The following is a 26,366-nucleotide window of genomic DNA, read 5'->3' on the forward strand; positions in this document are numbered from 1 at the left end:
CATTTTTTTGAACTTGTTTGAACTCCATAGTTTTTCTGTGTTCAAAATGCACCATTCAAAGCCACATCATCAATTTTTAACCGTTTTTGACTTGATTTGTTATTTTTCATGCATTTACTGATTATTTTGAGCTATGAGACCCTAAAATTGAAAAGCATTTCAAATAAACTCTGAAAAGGCTGAAAGTTGGCATGGTATCATCATTTCACCCACGTAGCATGTGCAAGAAAATAGAGAGAGTTACGGCAAAAACTGGATGCACTTCGTGTACAAAACGGACAATCTCTTTCGAAGTATGAGGGTTTCATACGGAAACTCGTCTGTTACAAAGGGATTTCATTTTTTTGAACTTGTTTGAACTCCATAGTTTTTCATTGTTCAAAATGCACCATTCGAAGCCACATCATCAATTTTCAACCCTCTCTGACTTCATTTGTTATTTTTCATGCATTTACTGATTATTTTGAGCTATAAGACCCTGAAATTGAAAAGCATTTCAAATAAACTCTGAAAAGGTTGAAAGTTGGCATGGTATCATCATTTCACCCACGTAGCATGTGCAAAAAAATAGAGAGTTACGGCAAAAACTGGATGCACTTCGTGTACAAAACGGACAATCTCTTTCGATGTATGAGGGTTTCATACGGAAACTCGTCTGTTACAAAGGGATTTCATTTTTTTAACTTGTTTGAACTCCATAGTTTTTCTGTGTTCAAAATGCACCATTCAAAGCCACATCATCAATTTTCAACCCTTTCTGACTTCATTTGTTATTTTTCATGCATTTACTGATTATTTTGAGCTATAAGACCCTGAAATTGAAAAGGATTTCAAATGAACTCTGAAGAGGTTGAAAGTTGGCATGGTATCATCATTCCACCCACATAGCATGTGCAGGAAAGTAGAGAGGGTTAGGGCAAAAACTGGATGCACTTCGTGTACAAAACGGACAATCTCTTTCGAAGTATGAGGGTTTCATACGGAAACTCGTCTGTTACAAAGAGATTTCATCTTTTTGAACTTGTTTGAAGTCCATAGTTTTTCTGTGTTCAAAATGCACCATTCAAAGCCACATCATCAATTTTCAACCCTTTCTGACTTCATTTGTTATTTTTCATGCATTTACTGATTATTTTGAGCTATGAGACCCTAAAATTGAAAAGCATTTCAAATAAACTCTGAAAGGGTTGAAAGTTGGCATGGTATCATCATTTCACCCACGTAGCATGTGCAAGAAAATAGAGAGAGTTACGGCAAAAACTGGATGCACTTCGTGTACAAAACGGACAATCTCTTTCGAAGTATGAGGGTTTCATACGGAAACTCGTCTGTTACAAAGGGATTTCATTTTTTGAACTTGTTTGAACTCCATAGTTTTTCTGTGTTCAAAATGCACCATTCAAAGCCACATCATCAATTTTGAACCCTTTCTCACTTCATTTGTTATTTTTCATGCATTTATTGATTATTTTGAGCTATAAGACCCTGAAATTGAAAAGGATTTCAAATGAACTCTGAAAAGGTTGAAAGTTGGCATGGTATCATCATTTCACCCACATAGCATGTGCAGGAAAGTAGAGAAGGTTATGGCAAAAACCGGATGCACTTCGTGTACAAAACGGACAATCTCTTTCGAAGTATGAGTGTTTCATACGGGAACTCGTCTGTTACAAAGGGATTTCATTTTTTGAACTTGTTTGAACTCGATAGTTTTTCTGTGTTCAAAATGCACCATTCAAAGCCACATCATCAATTTTCAAGCCTTTCTGACTTCATTTGTTATTTTTCATGCATTTATTGATTATTTTGAGCTATAAGACCCTGAAATTGAAAAGCATATCAAATGAACTCTGAAAAGGTTGAAAGTTGGCATGGTATCATCATTTCACCCACATAGCATGTGCAGGAAAGTAGAAAGGGTTAGGTCAAAAACTGGATGCACTTCGTGTACAAAACGGACAATCTCTTTCGAAGTATGAGGGTTTCCTACGGAAACTCGTCTGTTACAAAGGGATTTCATTTTTTAACTTGTTTGAACTCCATAGTTTTTCGGTGTTCAAAATCCACCATCCAAAGCCACATCATCAATTTTCAACCCTTTCTGACTTCATTTGTTATTTTTCATGCATTTACTGATTATTTTGAGCTATAAGACCCTGAAATTGAAAAGGATTTCAAATGAACTCTGAAAAGGTTGAAAGTTGGCATGGTATCATCATTTCACCCACATAGCATGTGCAGGAAAGTAGAGAGGGTTAGGGCAAAAACTGGATGCACTTCGTGTACAAAATGCACAATCTCTTTCGAAGTATGAGGGTTTCATACGGAAACTCGTCTGTTACAAAGGGATTTCATTTTTTTGAACTTGTTTGAACTCCATAGTTTTTCTGTGTTCAAAATGCACCATTCAAAGCCACATCATCAATTTTTAACCCTTTTTGACTTCATTTGTTATTTTTCATGCATTTACTGATTATTTTGAGCTATGAGACCCTAAAATTGAAAATCATTTCAAATAAACTCTGAAAAGGTTGAAAGTTGGCATGGTATCATCATTTAACCCATGTAGCATGTGCAAGAAAATAGAGAGAGTTACGGCAAAAACTGGATGCACTTCGTGTACAAAACGGACAATCTCTTTCGAAGTATGAGGGTTTCATACGGAAACTCGTCTGTTACAAAGGGATTTCGTTTTTTGAACTTGTTTGAACTCCATAGTTTTTCTGTGTTGAAAATGCACCATTCAAAGCCACATCATCAATTTTCAACCCTCTCTGACTTCATTTGTTATTTTTCATGCATTTACTGATTATTTTGAGCTTTGAGACCCTAAAATTGAAAAGCATTTCAAATAAACTCTGAAAAGGTTGAAAATTGGCATGGTATCATCATTTCACCCACGTCGCATGTGCAAAAAAATAGAGAGTTACGGCAAAAACTGGATGCACTTCGTGTACCAAACGGACAATCTTTCTCGAAGTATGAGGGTTTCATACGGAAACTCGTCTGTTACAAAGGGATTTCATTTTTTTGAACTTATTTGAACTCCATAGTTTTTCAGTGTTCAAAATGCACCATTCAAAGCCACATCATCAATTTTCAACCCTCTCTAACTTCATTTGTTATTTTTCATGCATTTACTGATTATTTTGAGCTATAAGACCCTGAAATTGAAAAGCATTTCAAATAAACTCTGAAAAGGTTGAAAGTTGGCATGGTATCATCATTTCACCCACGTAGCATGTGCAAAAAAATAGAGAGTTACGGCAAAAACTAGATGCACTTCGTGTACAAAACGGACAATCTCTTTCGATGTATGAGGGTTTCATTGGGAAACTCGTCTATTACAAAAGGATTTCATTTTTTTAACTTTTTTGAACTCCATAGTTTTTCTGTGTTCAAAATGCACCATTCAAAGCCACATCATCAATTTTCAACCCTTTCTGACTTCATTTGTTATTTTTCATGCATTTACTGATTATTTTGAGCTATAAGACCCTGAAATTGAAAAGGATTTCAAATGAACTCTGAAGAGGTTGAAAGTTGGCACGGTATCATCATTCCACCCACATAGCATGTGCAAGAAAGTAGAGAGGGTTAGGGCAAAAACTGGATGCACTTCGTGTACAAAACGGACAATCTCTTTCGAAGTATGAGGGTTTCATACGGAAACTCGTCTGTTACAAAGAGATTTCATCTTTTTGAACTTGTTTGAAGTCCATAGTTTTTCTGTGTTCAAAATGCACCATTCAAAGCCACATCATCAATTTTCAACCCTTTCTGAATTCATTTGTTATTTTTCATGCATTTACTGATTATTTTGAGCTATGAGACCCTAAAATTGAAAAGCATTTCAAATAAACTCTGAAAAGGTTGAAAGTTGGCATGGTATCATCATTTCACCCACGTAGCATGTGCAAGAAAATAGAAAGAGTTACGGCAAAAACTGGATGCACTTCGTGTACAAAACGGACAATCTCTTTCAAAGTATGAGGGTTTCATACGGAAACTCGTCTGTTACAAAGGGATTTCATTTTTTGAACTTGTTTGAACTCCATAGTTTTTCTGTGTTCAAAATGCACCATTCAAAGCCACATCATCAATTTTCAACCCTTTCTGACTTCATTTGTTATTTTCCATGCATTTATTGATTATTTTGAGCTATAAGACCCTGAAATTGAAAAGAATTTCAAATGAACTCTGAAAAGGTTGAAAGTTGGCATGGTATCATCATTTCACCCACATAGCATGTGCAGGAAAGTAGAGAGGGTTATGGCAAAAACCGGATGCACTTCGTGTACAAAACGGACAATCTCTTTCGAAGTATGAGGGTTTCATACGGGAACTCGTCTGTTACAAAGGGATTTAATTTTTTGAACTTCTTTGAACTCGATAGCTTTTCTGTGTTCAAAATGCACCATTCAAAGCCACATCATCAATTTTCAAGCCTTTCTGACTTCATTTGTTATTTTTCATGTATTTATTGATTATTTTGAGCTATAAGACCCTGAAATTGAAAAGCATATCAAATGAACTCTGAAAAGGTTGAAAGTTGGGATGGTATCATCATTTCACCCACATAGCATGTGCAGGAAAGTAGAAATGGTAGGTCAAAAACTGGATGCACTTCGTGTACAAAATGGGCAATCTCTTTCGAAGTATGAGGGTTTCATACGGAAACTCGTCTGTTACAAAGGGATTTCATTTTTTAACTTGTTTGAACTCCATAGTTTTTCAGTGTTCAAAATCCACCATTCAAAGCCACATCATCAATTTTCAACCCTTTCTGACTTCATTTGTTATTTTTCATGCATTTACTGATTATTTTGAGCTATAAGACCCTGAAATTGAAAAGGATTTCAAATGAACTCTGAAAAGGTTGAAAGTTGGCATGGTATCATCATTTCACCCACATAGCATGTGTAGGAAAGTAGAGAGGGTTAGGGCAAAAACTAGATGCACTTCGTGTACAAAATGGACAATCTCTTTTGAAGTATGAGGGTTTCATACGGAAACTCGTCTGTTACAAAGGGATTTCATTTTTTTGAACTTGTTTGAACTCCATAGTTTTTCTGTGTTCAAAATGCACCGTTCAATGCCACATCATCAATTCTTAACCCTTTTTGACTTCATTTGTTATTTTTCATGCATTCACTGATTATTTTGAGCTATGAGACCCTAAAATTGAAAAGCATTTCAAATAAACTCAGAAAAGGTTGAAAGTTGGCATGGTATCATCATTTCAGCCACGTAGCATGTGCAAGAAAATAGAGAGAGTTACGGCAAAAACTGGATGCACTTCGTGTACAAAACGGACAATCTCTTTCGAAGTATGAGGGTTTCATACGGAAACTCGTCTGTTACAAAGGGATTTCATTTTTTTGAACTTGTTTGAACTCCAGACTTTTTCTGTGTTCAAAATGCACCATTCAAAGCCACATCATCAATTTTCAACCCTTTCTGACTTCATTTGTTATTTTTCATGCATTTATTGATTATTTTGAGCTATAAGACCCTGAAATTGAAAAGGATTTCAAATGAACTCTGAAAAGGTTGAAAGTTGGCATGGTATCATCATTTCACCCACATAGCATGTGCAGGAAAGTAGAGAGGGTTATGGCAAAAACTGGATGCACTTCGTGTACAAAACGGACAATCTCTTTCGAAGTATGAGGGTTTCATACGGAAACTCGTCTGTTACAAAGGGATTTCATCTTTTTGAACTTGTTTGTACTCCATAGTTTTTCTGTGTTCAAAATGCACCATTCAAAGCCACATCATCAATTTTCAACCCTTTCTGACTTCATTTGTTATTTTTCATGCATTTACTGATTATTTTGAGCTATGAGACCCTAAAATTGAAAAGCATTTCAAATAAAATCTGAAAAGGTTGAAAGTTGGCATGGTATCATCATTTCACCCATGTAGCATGTGCAAGAAAATAGAGAGAGTTACGGCAAAAACTGGATGCACTTCGTGTACAAAACGGACAATCTCTTTCGAAGTATGAGGGTTTCATACGGAAACTCTTCTGTTACAAAGGGATTTCATTTTTTGAACTTGTATGAACTCCATAGTTTTTCTGTGTTCAAAATGCACCATTCAAAGCCACATCATCAATTTTCAACCCTTTCTGACATCATTTGTTATTTTTCATGCATTTATTGATTATTTTGAGCTATAAGACCCTGAAATTGAAAAGGATTTCAAATGAACTCTGAAAAGGTTGAAAGTTGGCATGGTATCATCATTTCACCCACATAGCATGTGCAGGAAAGTAGAGAGGGTTATGGCAAAAACCGGATGCACTTCGTGTACAAAACGGACAATCTCTTTCGAAGTATGAGGGTTTCATACGGGAACTCGTCTGTTACAAAGGGATTTCATTTTTTGAACTTGTTTGAACTCGATAGTTTTTCTATGTTCAAAATGCACCATTCAAAGCCACATCATCAATTTTCAAGCCTTTCTGACTTCATTTGTTATTTTTCATGCATTTATTGATTATTTTGAGCTATAAGACCCTGAAATTGTAAAGCATATCAAATGAACTCTGAAAAGGTTGAAAGTTGGCATGGTATCATCATTTCACCCACATAGCATGTGCAGGAAAGTAGAAAGGGTTAGGTCAAAAACTGGATGCACTTCGTGTACAAAACGGTCAATCTCTTTTGAAGTATGAGGGTTTCATACGGAAACTCGTCTGTTACAAAGGGATTTCGTTTTTTAACTTGTTTGAACTCCATAGTTTTTCAGTGTTCAAAATGCACCATTCAAAGCCGCATCATCAATTTTCAACCCTTTCTGACATCATTTGTTATTTTTCATGCATTTATTGATTATTTTGAGCTATAAGACCCTGAAATTGAAAAGGATTTCAAATGAACTCTGAAAAGGTTGAAAGTTGGCATGGTATCATCATTTCACCCACATAGCATGTGCAGGAAAGTAGAGAGGGTTATGGCAAAAACCGGATGCACTTCGTGTACAAAACGGACAATCTCTTTCGAAGTATGAGGGTTTCATACGGAAACTCGTCTGTTACAAAGGGATTTCATTTTTTTGAACTTGTTTGAACTCCATAGTTTTTCTGTGTTCAAAATGCACCATTCAAAGCCACATCATCAATTTTTAACCCTTTTTGACTTCATTTGTTATTTTTCATGCACTTACTGATTATTTTGAGCTATGAGACCCTAAAATTGAAAAGCAGTTCAAATAAACTCTGAAAAGGTTGAAAGTTGGCACGGTATCATCATTTCACCCATGTAGCATGTGCAATAAAATAGAGAGAGTTACGGCAAAAACTGGATGCACTTCGTGTACAAAACGGACAATCTCTTTCGAAGTATGAGGGTTTCATACGGAAACTCGTCTGTTACAAAGGGATTTCATTTTTTTGAACTTGTTTGAACTCCAGAGTTTTTCATTGTTCAAAATGCACCATTCAAAGCCACATCATCAATTTTCAAGCCTTTCTGACTTCATTTGTTATTTTTCATGCATTTATTGATTATTTTGAGCTATAAGACTCTGAACTGGTTAAAAGTTGGCACGGTATCATCATTTCACCCATATAGTATGTGCAAGAACGTAGAGAGGGTTACGCCAAAAATTGGATGCACTTTGTGTACAAAACGGACAATCTCTTTCGAAGTATGAGGGTTTCATACGGAAACTCGTCTATTACAAAGGGATTTCATTTTTTTGAACTTGTTTGAACTCCAGACTTTTTCTGTGTTCAAAATGCACCATTCAAAGCCACATCATCAATTTTCAGCCCTTTCTGACTTCATTTGTTATTTTTCATGCATTTACTGATTATTTTGAGCTATAAGACCCTGAAATTGTAAAGTATTTCAAATAAACTCTGAAAAGGTTGAAGTTTGGCATGGTATCATCATTTCACCCACATAGCATGTGCAAGAAAGTAGAGCGGGTTACGGCAAAAACTGGATGCACTTCGTGTACAAAACGGACAATCTCTTTCGAAGTATGAGGGTTTCATAGGGAAACTCGTCTGTTAGAAAGGGATTTCATACTTTTGAACTTGTTTAAACTCCATAGTTTTTCTGTGTTCAAAATGCACCATTCAAAGCCACATCATTAATTTTCAACCCTTTCTGACTTCATTTGTTATTTTTCATGCATTTACTGATTATTTTGAGCTACAAGACCCTGAAATTGAAAAGCATTTCAAATGAACTCTAAAAAGGTTGAAGTTTGGCATGGTATCATCATTTCACCCACATAGCATGTGCAAGAAAGTAGAGCGGGTTACGGCAAAAACTGGATGCACTTCGTGTACAAAACGGACAATCTCTTTTGAAGTATGCGGGTTTCATACGGAAACTCGTCTGTTACTAAGGGATTTCATTTTTTTAAACTTATTTGAACTCTAGAGTTTTTCTGTGTTCAAAATGCACCATTCAAAGCCACATCATCAATTTTCAACCCTTTCTGACTTCATTTGTTATTTTACATGCATTTACTGATTCTTTTGAGCTATAAACCCTAAAATTGAAAAGCATTTCAAATTAACTCTGAAAAGGTTGAAAGTTGGCATGGTATCATCATTTCACCCACATAGCATATGCAAGAAAGTAGAGAGGGTTACAGCAAAAACTGGATGCACTTCGTGTAAAAAACGGACAATCTCTTTCGAAGTATGAGGGTTTCATACGGAGACTCGTCTGTTACAAAGGGATTTCATTTTTAAACTTGTTTGAACTCCATAGTTTTCTGTGTTCAAAATGCACTATTCAAAGCTACATCATCAATTTAGTACATATAGCTCTCATGAATAGATAAGTGACCAAATTAATAGAAGTTCATCATCACATTAAAACAAAGTACATACATAGTTCTCATTGAACAACATATAGCTCTCCAGAGCATCCAGTTAAACCATACATTGAAACTATGTAAAACCTTGCAATGTAACAACAAATGCGATCATAATCACAACCAAGGTAAAAATTGATCCAACGGCATAATGATACCAAGCCTTGATATGAATGGCATATTTTCTAATCTTTCTAATCTTTAACCGCATTGCATCCATCTTGATCTTGTGATCATCGACGACATCCGCAACATGCAACTCCAATATCATCTTCTCCTCCTCATTTTTTTATTTTTTCCTTCAAGTAATTGTTTTCTTCTTCAACTAAATTTAACCTCTCGACAATAGGGTCGGTTAGAATTTCCTGTTCAATTACCTCCTACATAAATAAAATCTATGTCAACTTGATGGGCATAATTATCATAAACAATAAATGAACCAAATAGTTATAAAAGATAATATATATACCACATCCGAATCATAGCCAGGACGAGGGCCGACAGGGGCGGATACCAAAACCATTGCACTATATAATAACAAGCAATAATAAACGTAAGAAAATTAGACAAGTATCTATCTAAAGTAAGAATTTTTTTTCTTTCAGAAGAAGATAAGAACAAGAGGCTCACCACGGTGGTGCAGGCGACGAGATCGGTGCGGGCGATCGACGGCGGTGAAGACGGGGACGGAACGCGACGGACCGCTAAACCTTGACAAATCTCGGGGAAAGTGGACTTGGTGGTCGAGCTTCGAGAGGAGAAAGCTTAACTAGCGTGGCTCGGGTATTTCATCTAACACCTCATGTGCATAGGAGGTGAGCTAAAGCACCCAAATGCCCTCTCCTCGCCGGCCAGAAAAAACAGAGCACTGTGGAGTGCTCTGCTGCGGCGACGGGGTATATATATAGGCAATTCTTCAAGCCAAGAACCGGGACCAATGTTTGTGGGACAGGAGTGAGGCCCATTGGTCTCGGTTCGTGCCTAGAACCGGGACAAATTGGTCCATACGAACTGGGACCAATGCCCACGAGGCCCCAGCCGCCCCCCTGGGCTAAAGAACCGGGACGAATGCCCCCATGGGTCCCGGTTCGTGACTGAACCGGGACTAATGGGCTTGCCCTGCCCGAACCAAAGCCCTGTTTTCTACTAGTGTATGTCCATAATTCCGAAAAAATCAACTCAAAACTTGTTGTATATTAAGAGATTCAAAAAAGACAAATTTGAATGTGAATAATGGAAGCTTTGAGTGAATAGTACTTTGACACTATTCACATCTGATTTTGTCTTTTTGTTTCTATTAATGTAACTCGAATTAGGAGCTGGATTTTTTTGTGGTTGTACATCAAACATTGATGTGTGTCTACAAAAAAATTGAGAATGTTTTAACATGTATATTTTTTCAAAAAAATTGACCTCATTAATCTCAGCTAATGTGAGATCTCACACAAGTCCCACCCAGTGCAACCCGTGTAAATTTGCAAGATGATAGCTACAATATGAGCTAGTCGCTTTGTGTGATGTCGAAATCACCTAATTATGGGCCTTATAAGTTTCTTATGTATTGTTTGATAAGGAAAAAGGACTATAAATTATAGTGCTATGAATTAAACAACATAGGTAGAGCAAAATCATAAGTGTGAGGATCCTCTAAAATAGTTTGAATCATAGAGACCATAAGGGGATCTCCAACACTGACCTCGGTAGAGAAAAAGGACTATAAATTATAGTGCTGAAAACAGAGTTGCACGGCATAGTAGAGCTTGTCCTGAGTGGGCGAGATGAGCACTGCTCCAGCCCCCGGCCCTGATGCGCGAAGGCGCCATCGAAATACCAGACCCAGTCGTCTGGTGCCTCACTGCCTGGGGAGGTGGGCCGGTCTTCTCCTTCCTCAAGAGCCAGGGCATCTGTCCATTCTGCCACAAAATCGGCGAGCGCGGCTCCCTTGATGACCCTGGTAGTGCTGAACTTCAACTGGAATCCTTGCAACTCGATGTTCCACTCAGCGACCCTTCCGGCTGAGTTAGGGCTCCCACGCGAATATCTCCTTGTTCGCGCGCAAAAACCTCACCAAAGCTTCTTCTTGTCCCGGGTCAAGGTCGGTTCCTATGGTGAAGGTGGCTCTTGAAGACCCCACCTTGTCGACCGGCACCTGCTTGGTCTCCGCCTTGTCTTGAGTGAATAGCTGCTTCTTCTTGGTGGGCGTGGTTTCCTTGGCCTCGGGTGTACCAAGGCCGGCTAGCTGCGCTGCTGCCGTGGTCTTGAAGGCGAGCCTGAGCGCCACCACGGCCTCCTTAGTGTCCCCCTTGATGGTGAGGACGCCCTTGCTCCCTGGCATCTTCATGAGGTTGTAGGCCGAGTGAGTCGCCGCCATGAACTGAGCGAGAGCCGGGTACCCGAGGATGGCATTGTACGGGAGACCGATGCGGGCGATGTCAAAGTCCACCAGCTCGGTGCGATAGTTGTCTCGCGTGCCAAAGGTGACAGGGAGGCGGATCTGCCCCAGAGAGTGGGAAGCTCCACCACCCACTCCTGTGAAGGGCTTGCTGAGGCCGAGTCGTTCGAGCGGCACATGAAGAAGGCTGAAGGCTTCTACAGAGAGCAAGTTGAGGCCGGCGCCACCGTCGATGAGGGACTTGGTGACGGCCACGTTGCAAATGGTGGGCATATAGAGCATCGGGAGCATGCCGGTGCCGGCGGTGGAGCCGGGGTGGTCTTCCGAGCCGAAGGTGAGGTCGGCCTTCGGCGCAGCCCAACCCGGCGGATCCCCTGGGCGCTTGAAGGCTACCCCAATCTGACGGAAGAAAGGTTTGACGTGGCGATCTGAAGGCGGTGCTTGGGAACCACCCAGCAGTGCCGTGACTGCGTGGTGCGCCGGCACCGCGTAGCGCGCAGTGAAGAGGTTGCGGAGTTCCCCCCAGGATGCCATCGTGGATCTCGGGAGGTTGAGCGGCCAGGCGCGTGGCTCGCCGGTGAGGGCCATGGGAAACCAGTTGGCCATGATCTTGTCGTCGCCTCCGGCCTCGAGGACGGCCTCCTCTTACGCCAGCAGGAACAGCACCGGGTCTGCCGTGCCGTCGTAACGCAGCGGCATCTCCGGCCTGAACTTGGCCGGCCACTGCACTCGCCGCAGAGCGGGGGCCAGGGCTCGGTACCCAGCCTCCTTGTTGCTGGTGTTGGCCGCAGAGGTTGGTGGCGGGGCACCTACCATGGGAGCATAGTGCGGCGATACGGGGCGCTAGTTGGTGGAGAGAAGCCCCGGCGCACCCCTACCCGGCGCGCCAAATGTCGGATGTGGGGTTCCGGCAAACCCTTAAGGTTCAAACACTAGGGTGCGTGCGAAGTCTTTCCTTCCTACCAATCTACGCCCTAGCTCGCTAAGATCTCGCAGACGAACTCGACGAACTCGCAACACAGAAAGACACAGTGTTTATACTGGTTCGGGCCACCATTGTGGTGTAATACCCTACTCCAGTGTGGTGGTGGTGGATTGCCTCTAGGGCTGATGATGAACAGTACAAGGGAAGAACGGCTTCCTGAGGTTGAGGCGTTCTTGTGGGTAGGCTTTCGATCAGGTTGAATGAAGCTAAGATCTGATCACCCCCTTTACTATGGTGGCTAGCTCTACTTATATAGGCCCTGATCCTCTTCCCAAATATCAAGCGGGAAGGGAGCCAACAACGGCGGGCCAATTTGAAGGGGACAGCTAGTACAAGCTATCCTGACAAAAGGTGGTCTTCGCCTGCGAAAGGCTCTATGGTGACCTCGTCTTGGGCTCCACGATGACCTCCGTCTTGCCGTCCTCCTAGTCCTGGTCTCGTTGCACCAATATGGCAACCTTTACCTGATGCCATGGTACTCTTCGCCTGCGCTGGCCTCCATAGCACCAAAGAGGAAATAAGGACGCCGTGCGCGCTGGCGCCCTCCTGGTGTCATGCGTCATGGCTCATGTCACGAGGCCTCGTGAGGTTTGCCCCGCCTTGATATCTTTGCTCCTTGTGAGCCTGCCTAGCTAGGACACTCCAGAGGAGGCCTTGCATCGTCTGCCTCACGAGGCTTGGACCCTCGCGAGGGTCTTGGATGCTTTGCTAGTGAAGATGGGTCGTACAGCCTGCTGGCTCAGCCACGCCGCGGGCCGCAGGCAGGCAAGTCTGGGGACCCCCATTCCCCGAATGCCGACTGTAGCCCCCGGGCCCAAGGTGCGCTTGGGCTTGGCTTCGCGGTGAAGCCAAGGGTCAAGTTCAGAGGACCACGGGCCCCAAAAGCCTGCGGCCTCGATTGATGCGTGGTGGATGATTGGACGTGGGTGTCTCTTCTTGCCCACATTGCATGGGCAACTGCTCGACTTGTCAGGTCCCTACGACATGCAAGGAAATCCATCATTACCTGCGATCATGGGAGACGCCGGTTGGCCTTCCCTTGCTATAAATGGGGAGGGGGCGGAGCCCCTGTTGCCCATCTCTTCCTTGCTTGCTTGCTCCTTCCTCCTCGCTCCATCACTTGCAGTGACACCCATGGCACCACGAAGGAAGCTCTCTGCCACCGAGAAGGGGAAAGCCCCTCGCGAGGAACCCGGCTCCGCCGCGCCCAAGCGCGGCCGCGGCCGCCCGCGTAAACATGCCGCGACCCCCACCGTGGCCCATTATCAAGACGGCGCCACAACATGCGGAGTGGTTCATCCCAGCCATGGCGGTCCAGTTGATGAGGGGAGGCATACCATGGTGGCGCGGCCTCCTCGTCCGAGCTTCCACACGGCGGAGGTGTCGCCAGAGTTCGTCGTCTGGTCGGAGAACCCGCCCGGCAACTGGCTCCAACTCCCGCGCTTCTTCTCCGGTGAACTGTCGGCCTCTGGTTCAGGCGGACTCTGGCTGCAGGCGGATGGCTGCTGCAGCCAGGCCTCTTGGGTTACGGTCGAGACTTCCGCCGCGGGCAACATAGCCCTGGCCCGTGGCTGACAGACATTCGCCCCCGTGTGCGGCCTGGCAGGCGGTGCACCCTCCACTTCAGGTACGATGGTGGGTTGACTCTTTATGTGAGGGTGTTTGGGGAAGATGGTCATCACGCCGGGTGCTGCCTCGAGGCGAACGACGGTGAGGAGGTACTCAGCCTTGGGGACGGTCACGACGAGGACGAGGGCAAGCCCGCCCTCGTTGGTGATCGTGTCTCGTCTAGCTACGGCAGCTGTTCCTCCGGCTACAGCTCCAGCAGTGGCGGCTATGCCCAGCCGCCACGCCGCCGCGCCTGTTTTGAAGGCGGCAGTGGGTCGTCTCGTCGTCGTACCTCCGTGAAGCATGAGGAAGGATCTGTCTAGGCTCGGGGTAGTGCTAGGTGCCTGTCCTCGCGGATCGCTGCAACGCTACTTTTGTTTTGCTCTTTTCCTGCATGAAGAATGAAACCTGCATGGGCCCAGGGGGCGTGTATCGAACTATGGTTCCTTGGTTATATCAGTATGCGTGTTGTTCTCGTGTTGTGTCGTTATTTTGCACAAAGATAACTTAACCTGGTATACTCAGGACGTCCTCTTCCTCGCGAAGCGTTTATTTCCTCGCATTCATCTTGCCTTGGTGGCCTGCATTTGCTCAGGAACTGCGAAAAACTCATTAGGAAGTGCGTTAAAAGATTTGCCGTTCATCATGGCCCTGACCTGGCGCTTCGTGTCGCGATACCCGAGGGGCATGGACTAGGAGAGGTGCGCCAGTTTTTGGGCTCGAACGAGGGTGTCTTGCGAGAAGGCGGAAAGGAGAAAAAAATGCTCGCGAGGGCACCTACCTAGCCCTCTCGTGAGGCATGCGAGAGAGAGAACACGAGAAAATTCGAGCCGGAAAAAATGCAGTGAGAGGCGAGGGAATCAAATCGGCAAGGAACGCCAAAGGCAAACTTTGATTGAGGAAAAGCGAGTCAACTACGGAAAGCAAATGAAAAGCCGCGGCTGGCACCTAATCTAGTCTTCAAGTCTTCTCACCAGCGCGGAGCTAAGTGATGTCCACTAGGCGTGGGAGGGAGCCCCAGGGCCTGAGGCCGGCGCTCCTGAGACTCCGGGGCGTGTACAACCTCACTCATTATTACGTGAGAGTGTTACGGGCGGCGATTCTTCACAGGCACCGAGCATTCTTCACAGGCTCTGGGCCTTTCTTCTCAGACTCTGGGCCTTGCTTCTCGGGCTCTGGGCCTTGCTTCATGGATAGAACTTCCGGAGGTGCTAGATGTTCCAGGCGTGCTGGATGGGTATCCCGTCCTGCGTCTCCAGGCACGCTGCACCCAGCCTGGAGACATGGACGACCCTGAACGGGCCCTCCCACATGGGCGAAAGCTTGTGCAACCCTTCCCTGGAGAGGACCCGCCTCAGGACGAGGTCGCCCACCTCGAGCGTCCTGGAGCGGATGTTGCGGCAGTAGTATCGCCGCAGCGCTTGTTGGTACCTTGCTTCCCTCAACGCGGCTTCAGGACGACGTTCCTCCCCTAGCATGAGATCCATCCCCCGCATGGCGTCCTGCTGCATTTCGTCGAACACTAGGACCCGTGCGGAGCGATGCTTAACCTCGTGAGGAAGGACTGCTTCAGCTCCGTAGACGAGGAAGAATGGAGTCTCGCCCATTGGCTTGGTGGCGGTGGTTCGGATGGACCACAGCACGGACTGGAGCTCGTCGTGCCAGCCCCTGCCGCAGGCTTCCAGCTTCTTCTTGAAGGTCCTGGTCTTGAGGCCCCTCAGGACCTATGCGTTAGCGTGCTCAGCCTGACCGTTACTCCTGGGGTGAGCCACCGAAGCATAGCAGATCTGCGTTCCATGGTTAGCACAGTAGGTTTTGAAGAGGTTGCTAGTAAACTGCGAACCGTTATCTGTGATGATGCGGTTGGGGACGCCGAAGCGGCTCACGAGGCCCTTGGTGAACTTGACAGCAGAGCCGGCTGGAATGGTACAGACGGCTTCCACTTCCGCCCACTTGGTGAACTTGTCGATGGCGACGTAGAGATAGCGGTAGCCCCCTGGAGCCCGGGGAAACGGGCCTAGGCTGTCCAGCCCCCAGACCGCAAACGGCCATGTGAGCGGGATGGTTTGGAGGCCCTGAGCAGGCTGATGGATTTGCTTGGCGTGGAATTGGCAAGCTTCACAGGACTTCACCAGCTCGGCCGCGTCGTTGAGTGTTGTAGGCCAATAGAACCCACTGCGGAACACCTTGCTGACGAGGGTCCGTGACGATGAGTGGTGTCCGCAGTCATCGCCGTGTATGTCAATCAGCAACTCTCTTCCTTGATCGCTGGAGATGCAGCGTAGCGTGGCATCGTTCGGTCGTTTCCTGTATAACTTGTCGTCTTGGATACAGTATGTCGTGGCTTGCCGAGCCACACGCTCCGCGTCCTCTTCCTTCTCCGGCAGCATCCCGTGCATCAGGTACTCTTTGAATTCCTTGATCTAGCATTCCTCATGGGGCTCAATCTCCAAGAGTAGCCGAGCTCTTGAGGTCGGGCCACAGGCTGGGGCTCCCGTGGCCGGGGGCTGTGGGAGTTCCTCCCGAGGCTGAGTCATACTTGAAAGAGGTGGCGAAGATGATGGCTTGAAAAGCCGCTCTTCGAAGACGCCGGGCTCTTGCGGTTGCCGCTTGGATGCTCTCGTGGCGATGTCATCGGCTTCCTTGTTGGTGCCTCGGGGCACGTGCTGCAGCTCCAGGCCCGAGAACTGCTTTTCCATCTTGCGCACCTCCGCGAGGTAGTCCTCCATGTGCTCGTCCTTCGGCTCGTACACCTTATTGGAAAAGTTGACGAGGAGCTGCGAGTCGCCTTTGACGGTGAGGCGCTTCACCCCTAGAGCCGTCGCAGACCTCAGGCCAGCTACGAGGCCTTCATATTCTGCGATGTTGTTGGAGACCTTCTCGCCGTGCTGAAAACAGAGTTGCACAGCGTAGTAGAGCTTGTCCTGAGTGAGCGAGATGAGCACTGCTCCAACCCCCGTGCCCTGATGCGCGAAGGTGCCATCGAAATACACGACCCAGCCGTCTGGTGCCTCGCTTCCTGGGGAGGTGGTCCGGTCTTCTCCTTCCTCAAGAGCCGGGGCATCTGTCCATTCTGCCACAAAATCGGCGAGCGCGGCTCCCTTGATGACCCTAGTAGTGCTGAACTTCAACTAGAATGCTTGCAACTCGATGTTCCACTCAGTGACCCTTCCGGCTGAGTTAGGGCTCCCACGCGAATATCTCCTTGTTCGCGCGCAAAAACCTCACCAAAGCTTCTTCTTGTCCCGGGTCAAGGCCGGTTCCTCTGGTGAAGGTGGCTCTTGAAGACCCGTCCTCGTTGACTGGCACCTACTTGGTCTCCGCCTTATCTTGAGTGAATAGCTGCTTCTTCTTGGTGGGCGCGGTTTTCTTGGCCTTGGGTGTACCGACGCAGGCTGGATGTGCTGCTGCCGCGGTCTTGAAGGCGAGCCTGAGTGCCGCCACGGCCTCCTTAGTGTCCTCCTTGATGGTGAGGACGCCCTTGCTCCCTGGCATCTTCATGAGGTTGTAGGCCGGGTGAGTCACCGCCATGAACTGAGCGAGAGCCGGGTACCCGAGGATGGCATTGTACGGGAGACCGATGCGGGCGATGTCAAAGTCCACCAGCTCGGTGCGATAGTTGTCTCGCGTGCCAAAGATAACAGGGAGGCGGATCTGCCCCAGAGAGTGGGCAACTCCACCGCCCACTCCTGTGAAGGGCTTGCTGAGGCCGAGCCGTTCGAGCGGCACATAAAGAAGGCTGAAGGCTTCTATGGAGAGCAAGTTGAGGCCGGCGCCGCCGTCGATGAGGGTCTTGGTGACGGCCACGTTGCAGATGGTGGGCATGCAGAGCATCGGGAGCATCCCGGTGCCGGCGGTGGAGCCGGGGTGGTCTCTCGAGCTGAAGGTGAGGTTGGCCTCTGGCGGAGCCCAACCCGGCGGAGCCCCTCGGCACTTCAAGGCTGCCCCAATCTGATGGAAGAAAGGTTTGACGTGGCGATCTGAAGGCGGTGCTTGGGAACCACCCAGCAGCGCCGTGACTGTGTGGTGCGCCTGCACCGCGTAGCGCGCGGTGAAGAGGTTGCGGAGTTCCCCCAGGATGCCACCGTGGATCCCGGGAGGTTGAGCAGCCAGGCGCGCGGCTCGCTAGCGAGGGTCGTGGGAAACCAGTTGGCCATGATGTTGTCGTCGCCTCCAGCCTTGAGGACGGCATCCTCGTACGCGAGCACGAACGGCGCCGGGTCTGCCGCGCCGTCGTAATGGGGCGGCATCTCCGGCCTGAACTTGGCCGGCCACTGCACTCGTCGCAGAGCGGGGGCCAGGGCTCGGTACCCAGACACCCTGCTGCTGGTGTTGGCCGCAGAGGTTGGTGGCGGGGCACCTGCCATGGGAGCGTATTGCGGCGGTACGGGACGCTGGTTGGTGGAGAGAAGCCCCGGCGCAGCCCTACCTGGCGCGCCAAATGTCGGATGTGGGGTTCCGGCAAACCCTTAAGGTTCGAACACTGGGGTGCGCGCGAAGTCTTTCCTTCCTACCAATGTACCTGGCGCGCGAAGTCTTTCCTTCCTACCAATCTCGCGGATGAACTCGACGAACTCGCAACATAGAAAGACACGGGGTTTAAACTGGTTCAGGCCACCGTTGTGGTGTAATACCCTACTCCAGTGTGGTGGTGGTGGATTGCCTCTAGGACTGATGATGAACAGTACAAGGGAAGAATGGCCTCCTGAGGTTGAGGTGTTCTTGTAGGTAGGCTCTTGATCGGGTTGAATCAAGCTAAGATCCGATTCCCCCCCCCCCTTTACTATGGTGGCTAGCTCTACTTATATAGGCCCTGGTCCTCTTCCCAAATATCGAGCGGGAAGGGAGCCAACAACGGCGGGCCAATTTGGAGGGGGACAGCTAGTACAAGCTATCCTGACAAAAGGTGGTCTTCGCCTGCGAAAGGCTCTATGGTGACGCCGTCTTGGGCTCCACGATGACCTCCATCTTGCCGTCCTCCTGGTCTTGATCTCATTGCACCAATATGGCAACCTTTAACTGATGCCTCGGTACTCTTCGCCTGCGCTGGCCTCCATAGCACCAAAGAGGAAACAAGGACGATGCGCGCGCTAGCGCCCGCTTGGTGCCCGCCTGGTGTCATGCGTCATGGCTCACGTCACGAGGCCTCGTGAGGTTTGCCCCGCCTTGATATCTCCGCTCCTCGTGAGCCTGCCTAGCTAGGACACTCTAGAGGAGGCCTTGCGTCGTCCGCCTCGCAAGGCTTGGACCCTCGCGAGGGTCTTGGATGCTTTGCTGGTGAAGATGAGCCGTAAAGCCTGCTGGCTCAGCCATGCCGTGGACCGCAGGCAGGCAAGTATGGAGACCCCCGTTCCCAGAACGCCGACACCGTAGGCGAACAGACGGGCTACCCATTTGCAAGCGGTATATATTAGTCCCGTCCCGTCCTCTCATATTGCTCCGATATTGGACATGTGCTTAGACGGGGATGCACGACACTCTTGGCCGGCGTTCCTATTCAATATCAAACCGACGTGAGAGGCTACACCCGCTCTGCGATGGCATGAATGCGACACCGGGGCTCTCAAGTGGCATGAATTCACTGCAACCACTTCAGGCGGAAAAGAGCATGGGGCGTGGGATAGGATTTTGGGTGGGTCCTTGGTGTCAGAAGTGTCTGTGGCAGCTGTCCAGACGGCCGCAAAGCCTCTCCCCCTTCCGTTTTGCTTCTGGTTTGTGGGAAAAAGGATGTCTGGACTGGTACGTTGATGGATACGGAATCGTGTTGGATGACAAAAGATGTGTGGACCGGTTGCTCCGGACGGATATGGGGCTTTGAGGAAATGTTTTTGTAATAAGGAGTACTAGTCCATGCAAAAATAAAAGAGAGGATAAATGCTACGGGTTGGCCTGGGGCCCAAAGTGGGAAGAGTCTGGACGGTCTTCATATGTGAGAGCTATATAGTAAAGTACTCGTGCGTTGCTACGGTCAAAATGCAAGGAATAACTTCATGTGTGTTGTGGCTACTGTCATAGTTTCTCTCCCACCTTTTGCCTCTTTGTTAGTCACTATGTCATTTACAGATCTGTTGGGTTCATCCCGCAGAGGCACGACATTGAGTGAGGGGATACATCAATGTCGGTGGCGTGCACCTCCCAGCGAGGGGAATCAAGCAGATGCGGTGTCATGATCGACATGCTTTTTGAGGTTCTAAAAGTTTATACAAAGAAACTACCAGACACATTTGTTTACGTAAGGGCGCCGTTGACTTTGTAGGGGATATACCACAATGACAAGATCCTTGTATCTTTAGTTTAGTTGCTGGCGTGACTGGCCTCGCGACATTATGTGGTGTTTGTTCGTTTGGGTAGCTATAAAAAATGTGAAAGACAATGTTCCACTTATTGATCTCATGCAATCACACCATGCATATATCAACCAAGGTTCAAAATATCGGATATCGGGTTCATATCGATTTGGCTTCGACATATCGGATGTCGGATATCGGGTGATATATCAGACGATATGTAGAAATATAGGAGGAAACATATCAGACGATATGTAAAAACAAAGTGTATGATGTTAATGCTTTAGCATAACGATTTTAGATTCCTAGCTTGTTAACTTGTTAATTAAGGTACTATTAAGAATTTTTTCACAAAATCATTACAACAACAACAACAAAGCCTTTAGTCTCAAACAAGTTGGGGTAGGCTAGAGGTGAAACCCATAAGATCTCGCAACCAACTCATGGCTCTGGCACATGGATAGCAAGCTTCCACGCACCCCTGTCCATAGTTAGCTCTTTGTCGATACTCCAATCCTTCAGGTCTCTCTTAACGGACTCCTCCCATGTCAAAATCGGTCGACCCCGCCCTCTCTTGACATTCTCCGCACGCTTTAGCCGTCCGCTATGCACTGGATCTTCTGGAGGCCTGCGCTGAATATGCCCAAACCATCTCAAACGATGTTGGACAAGCTTCTCCTCAATTGGTGCCACCCCAACTCTATCTCGTATATCATCATTCCGGACTCGATCCTTCCTCGTGTGGCCACACATCCATCTCAACATACGCATCTCCGCCACACCTAACTGTTGAACATGTCGCCTTTTAGTCGGCCAACACTCCGCGCCATACAACATTGCGGGTCGAACCGCCGTCCTGTAGAACTTGCCTTTTAGCTTTTGTGGCACTCTCTTGTCACAGAGAATGCCAGAAGTTTGGCGCCACTTCATCCATCCGGTTTTGATTCGATGGTTCACATCTTCATCAATACCCCCATCCTCCTGCAACATTGACCCCAAATACCGAAAGCTGTCCTTTTCACAAAATCATTATATAAAATTAAAACAATACACTCTATATGCATATGTATAAAACATTATGCGTGAGTTTGATAATATGATTAAGTCGTAAATGCATAGTCTTATTTTCACTGCTTTCTGATAAAAGAATTTTGGTCATCTACGTATCGGTCTATATCAGTGGAAATATCGGCTCAGATCTCGGACATATCGATCGATATTTCAGCCCATATCAGATGATAATGTGTGAAAATAATATTTAATAAATGATATATTATGTTTATATTTATATCGATAGAGCCCCGAAAATGATATATCGGCCTAGATTTAAAAGCTTGATATCAACACTGATACGTGTGCCGGCATAACGTCCTTCGTGCACTCGAAAGCAGAGCACATTGGGTCATCCACGTTGAGAACTCCGATGAGACATGCGGAAGCACCATCGACTGAGGCACTCCCGCTCCAGGATGCCTTGACCGAACTGAAAAACTATGGCCGAGCATTCAATCTCTGAAAAACTCAAACAACACACATCACGCACCCACACTAAGTACGAATTGTACACACTGGAATACGCACTCGTGAACATATGCACGAGAACACATAACACTCCACCGCCCATCCAATTCAAGCACGCATCAGCACACATCACACATAACATCAAATATTTTCACATACCCACTATTTTTGCTGCAATGATTAAAGTAGGAATAACCAGACCTCCACCATCTACTCTCTCCTCTGCCTCTCCCCTCTCGCCCGTGCATTGGCAGGGTCAGCGTCGGCAAAAACCAAACAATCCCTATAGAATAGTAGAATCTGTGAATGGTTGACCACATGAAGAAAAGAGAAGGATCAACATGTTTCTGTGATGAAGTGACGCCGTCTCTTGCTGCACATACTACTCGAGTAGGGAATTGGCGTTGACAACAAACCCAACTGATACTTTCTTCTTCCTCAGATTTTCTGTTTGATCTTGCAATTCTTGCTCCTGCAGCTCATTTTGTCAGCCATTAAATAAACAATAGTAACAGAAAGAGCATGTTATCTAGGGTGAGGATTAAGTGATGTTCCTGATTCATCATTACCGTATCTCTGAGGTCAAATAGCTCATCAAGTAATACTTTATTCTGCAAAATATGCTGCTTTGTCATAAGCAAGGCAGAACCACTATAAACACTGTCATATATAGTTAACCTAACTCTATAGAAAATTGTCTTAAAAGTTGAGCTAAATCCTAAGTATAGTTGATACATCACCATTCAGATCCTCTGAAGTAAAGAGGTTTCACTAAGAGAATTCAAAACTAATACATGTTCTTGAACTGAAGCAGAACAAGTTCTGAAGCTGCTGAACCGAAGCTTATGTAACAAGTTTTCTACCTTCCTTGACCTGATAGGCCCGAGGGATATTTATGTTTGATTCTCAATTTGCTCAAGCTCCTTCATGCTAAGTGGACCCATAAATACACCAAGTAATTTGTACTGACTGAGGGCTGATAAACCGGACCAAAATTGCAATATATATACAGCAAGTAACTGTTCAACCCCATCTCTGAAAACTACCTTTGTGAACTTTGGAGATATTCAAATCTGGTCACTGCCGTAGCTGAGGTCTCCATTCCTGATGACACTCAAGTTTCTTCTACCCCATCCTCGTCAAATTATTTGAAAGAAAAAACTTGGAAATATGCATTGTGTTGTAACATTGTTACTGCAGTAAAAAGTTAAGTAAACCACAAAGCTATAAGTTAGGGACTTTGTGAAAATAGAAGAGTCATTTCTAGCATGAAGACAATAAAAAAGTAAGTAAAAAATTTTATTATAATATGGCTTCATATTCTGAACAGTGGAGGTAAAGTGTTTTGGTTAAATATTCTGTAAATCTGCATCTGTTGTACATATTTGTTGCAGTCATACAAATTCATGATACCTTGCTATCTCATCAAGGTTAATCAGTGCGAATAAATACATGCAAAGAGAGATTAGTGCAGGCCAAGTAGTAAAATAAAAATAGATCAGATCAAATTGAGATACAATCAAGAAGCCAAAGCGAGTTGGGGAGGAAGAGAGGTTGCAGAACTACCTACATAATCGGTATTTTATTATCTAGATTATGCTAAACATCTGGGGAGCAGCAGAAAAATGAATCTCCAATCATTCTCTCGAATGCCAAAATTAAATCCCGATGCCTCTCCTCTTCCTAGTTCGAAACGTCACCAAGCAGCGCCTCTAGCTCTCCTGCTGCACCATGGCCATGGTGACCTGGGCGGCTGTCACGCCTCGTCGATCCAGCAGCACCATACCGCACGGGGGTGAACACAGGTTACATCCACTACTTCGGATCATCTCTGCAGTACAGGCCATGCCCTGTTTCTGATCCCGAGCTCGCCCCGTCCACCATGGCTGAGCGGCCGCGTCGCGCTCGAGGTGCAGCGCCCCCGAGCTAGCGCTGCCGGCCATGGATTCGTTTTGGTCGGAGAATTGATTTTGACCCCCTCTGTTCGCTCGCCTTTGCTCTTAGACCCCCTTGTTCGCATGCCTTGCTCTGAACCCCCCAAGTTCTGTCTAGATGGTGCTGATAACCCCTTTGGCATGGTTAACAAATGTGTTAGTACATAATCATCAAATAGAAACAAATTTAGCCCATGTTTAGGCAAAGGTTGCAAACTGCCACCGCAACAACCGACGCCATGGCCGCCTCCCTCCTCCGGCTCGCCTTCGCCCTCCTCATCCTCCTCTTCGTCACCACTGGCTCCGCAGCCGCCGCGCCGGAAGGCGACGAGTGCTGCACTGCGGCGACGGCGGGGCCAGCATCTACGCGCTCGCAACCCCCGTCGTTCCCCTCACGCGCGCTCCTCCATCTCGCCGGCGGCGCAGAGCACCGGCCTCCCGTCCTGGCTCACTACGCACAACTCCTTCTCCATCTTTGAGCAGCAATTGAGGGCGGCGGACGGGGGAAAAGCTAGGCTGGAGGCAGCAACGGAGGGCGGCGGACCGAGCAGCCGGGGGCGACAGGACGGACGCAGCGGCTCTGGCGGCTTGAGGCAGTTCCTGGAACTGGAAAGAAGGAACGGGTCAGTCCTGTCTCGCGTAGTCGCGTTGAGGGAAACTGCACGCGGCAGATTCGTCAGTTTCCGGCTAGTTTTCTTTGACTATTCTGTAATTGAACAGATAATACCGCCAGGGGGCCAATCAACAAGAAATCAGGCCACTTGAGGGGTTCAAAGCAAGGCGTGCGAACAAGGGGGTCTAAGAGCAAAGGCGAGCGAACAGAGGGGGTCAAAATCAATTCTTCCCATTCGTTTTCGATCTCGAGGTGCCATCCATGCTTCCGTTTTCGACCCCATGTCTCGCACCGTCCACCATGGCTGCACCACCGTGCTCGCCGTTCTGGTTATGGCTTCAGCCTTCAGTTGCAAGTTCAGTGCCGGCTCGGAGGCCTCTACTACGGCATGGAGAAGGTTCTTTCTCCTCTCGTCTTTCTCCGTAGAATCATCTCTAGAATCAACAAGTCTAATTTTTCTCTCGCCTGGTGCTCTCGTCATGGACCTCCCCCAGGACCAGATCATGACTGCATCCGACCAAGGTTCGTGCTCTACTTCATGGCAAGACGATGGTGTCAGGAGGAGCCACGAGCTTGGGAGAACGGCTGCAGGTTCGGAGGGGTCTGGTTGGCTACTGGCTAGGTGGCTGCGCTGGCCTGAATAAATTGTTGGGTGTCCGCTATCTGTTTGGACGCCGCAGCTATGGAGGAGAGCAACATACGACGCGGCACCTTGCGCGGCGGCTCGACGGACGGGAGACGCCCGATGGCCTCTGCGCTGCCACGTTGTGGAGGAGTGAGGATGGAGCTCCATGCGTGCGCAACCCTCCTCCACCGGCGACGTCATCTCCCTCCAGGCATGGACGATGTCTGTCGATACTGGCATCCGCTTGAAGACCTCCAGCGGCATCTCGTCCGGCAGGTGCCGTGCCCCCACCACTTGTGGGCGTATGGGCTGCAAGGAGCCCAGCTGGCGTTGAAGAAATGCTCGACCATGCCACAGCGAAGAAAAGACCTAGACAACGTTAGCGGCTCTGGCTCCACGTGATTACACCCTCGCTTCGCCTCCTCTGTCCCAAGCAGATTTATGGGAGAGTTGGAAATTAACGCTGCGAGAGACACGGAGCCGGGGGGTGTTTGTTTCCAGGGCTTTTTTGTGTAGGGATTAGAAAAAGTTTTTCTTAAAGACTTTTTTACCAAACGGGAGGCATTTTTTAGGACTAAACTAGTCATTTAGGACTAAATGAAGAAGACTCTTTTTGAGACTTTTTGTGACTTTTTCAACAATGCCCCTCCATACATTCATTGGCCCGCCACCCTATGATGTTGTTTGATTGTTATTTTTCTATATACTAGGGGCAACATGGTCATTTAATAATCTCTAGAAAGGGACTAGGGACTTTTTAGTCTCTGGAAACAAACAGGAAGAAACATTTTTAGGGACTAGGGACATTTTAGTTGGGACTAAAAAAAGTCCAGACTAGAGAACCAAACACCACTTTAGAATCCAACTCAGTTCCACATCACGAGGAGAAAAAACTGTATGGGAACAGGGGCGGCGGAAGGAGAAGAAAAACAACTACAACAGGAGTAAGTGCGAATCAGGAGACAGGAACAATGGAACGCAGCGACGTGGCCATACGGACCCAACGCAACAACGAATCGGGAGACGCGATCTCTGAGGACCATGGGTTGGCTAGCGTTGCGAACAGTTTTATCCACATATCTTTGTAGATCTATTCCTAAATCTTAGCCATCAATTTTTATTATTAACACAAAATCAACGAATATAAAGCTTCCTTTGGTTTGTAGGATTTTTATAGGAATTCTATAGGATAGGATTTGCAAAGGAAAAATTCCTTTGAAGCCCTTTGGTTTGTAGGAATGAATTCCTATTCCTATATAGGATAGAAATCAATCCTTCACGTTTTGAAGGAAAAAAAACATTAGCCTAGACTCAATGCAAAAATCCTATCCTATGCACCAAATGACATTTCTTTCTTTATAGGAATTGACATGCATGTCATCTCACTTCCTATGATTTTTTTATTCCTATAAAATTCCTATCCTATAAACCAAAGAAGGCCTAAAGGGATGGCGTCTGAAGAACTATGAAAGCCCCCGTCTTTTAATATTAGGTAAAGATAAAGATAAAGATACGTCTGGCTTAGAGCTGAGACGGTAGCTTCTCTCGCGTCTACAG

This window comes from Triticum dicoccoides, chromosome 5A, assembly GCF_002162155.2.
Source record: "Triticum dicoccoides isolate Atlit2015 ecotype Zavitan chromosome 5A, WEW_v2.0, whole genome shotgun sequence".
Lineage (NCBI taxonomy): Eukaryota > Viridiplantae > Streptophyta > Magnoliopsida > Poales > Poaceae > Triticum > Triticum dicoccoides.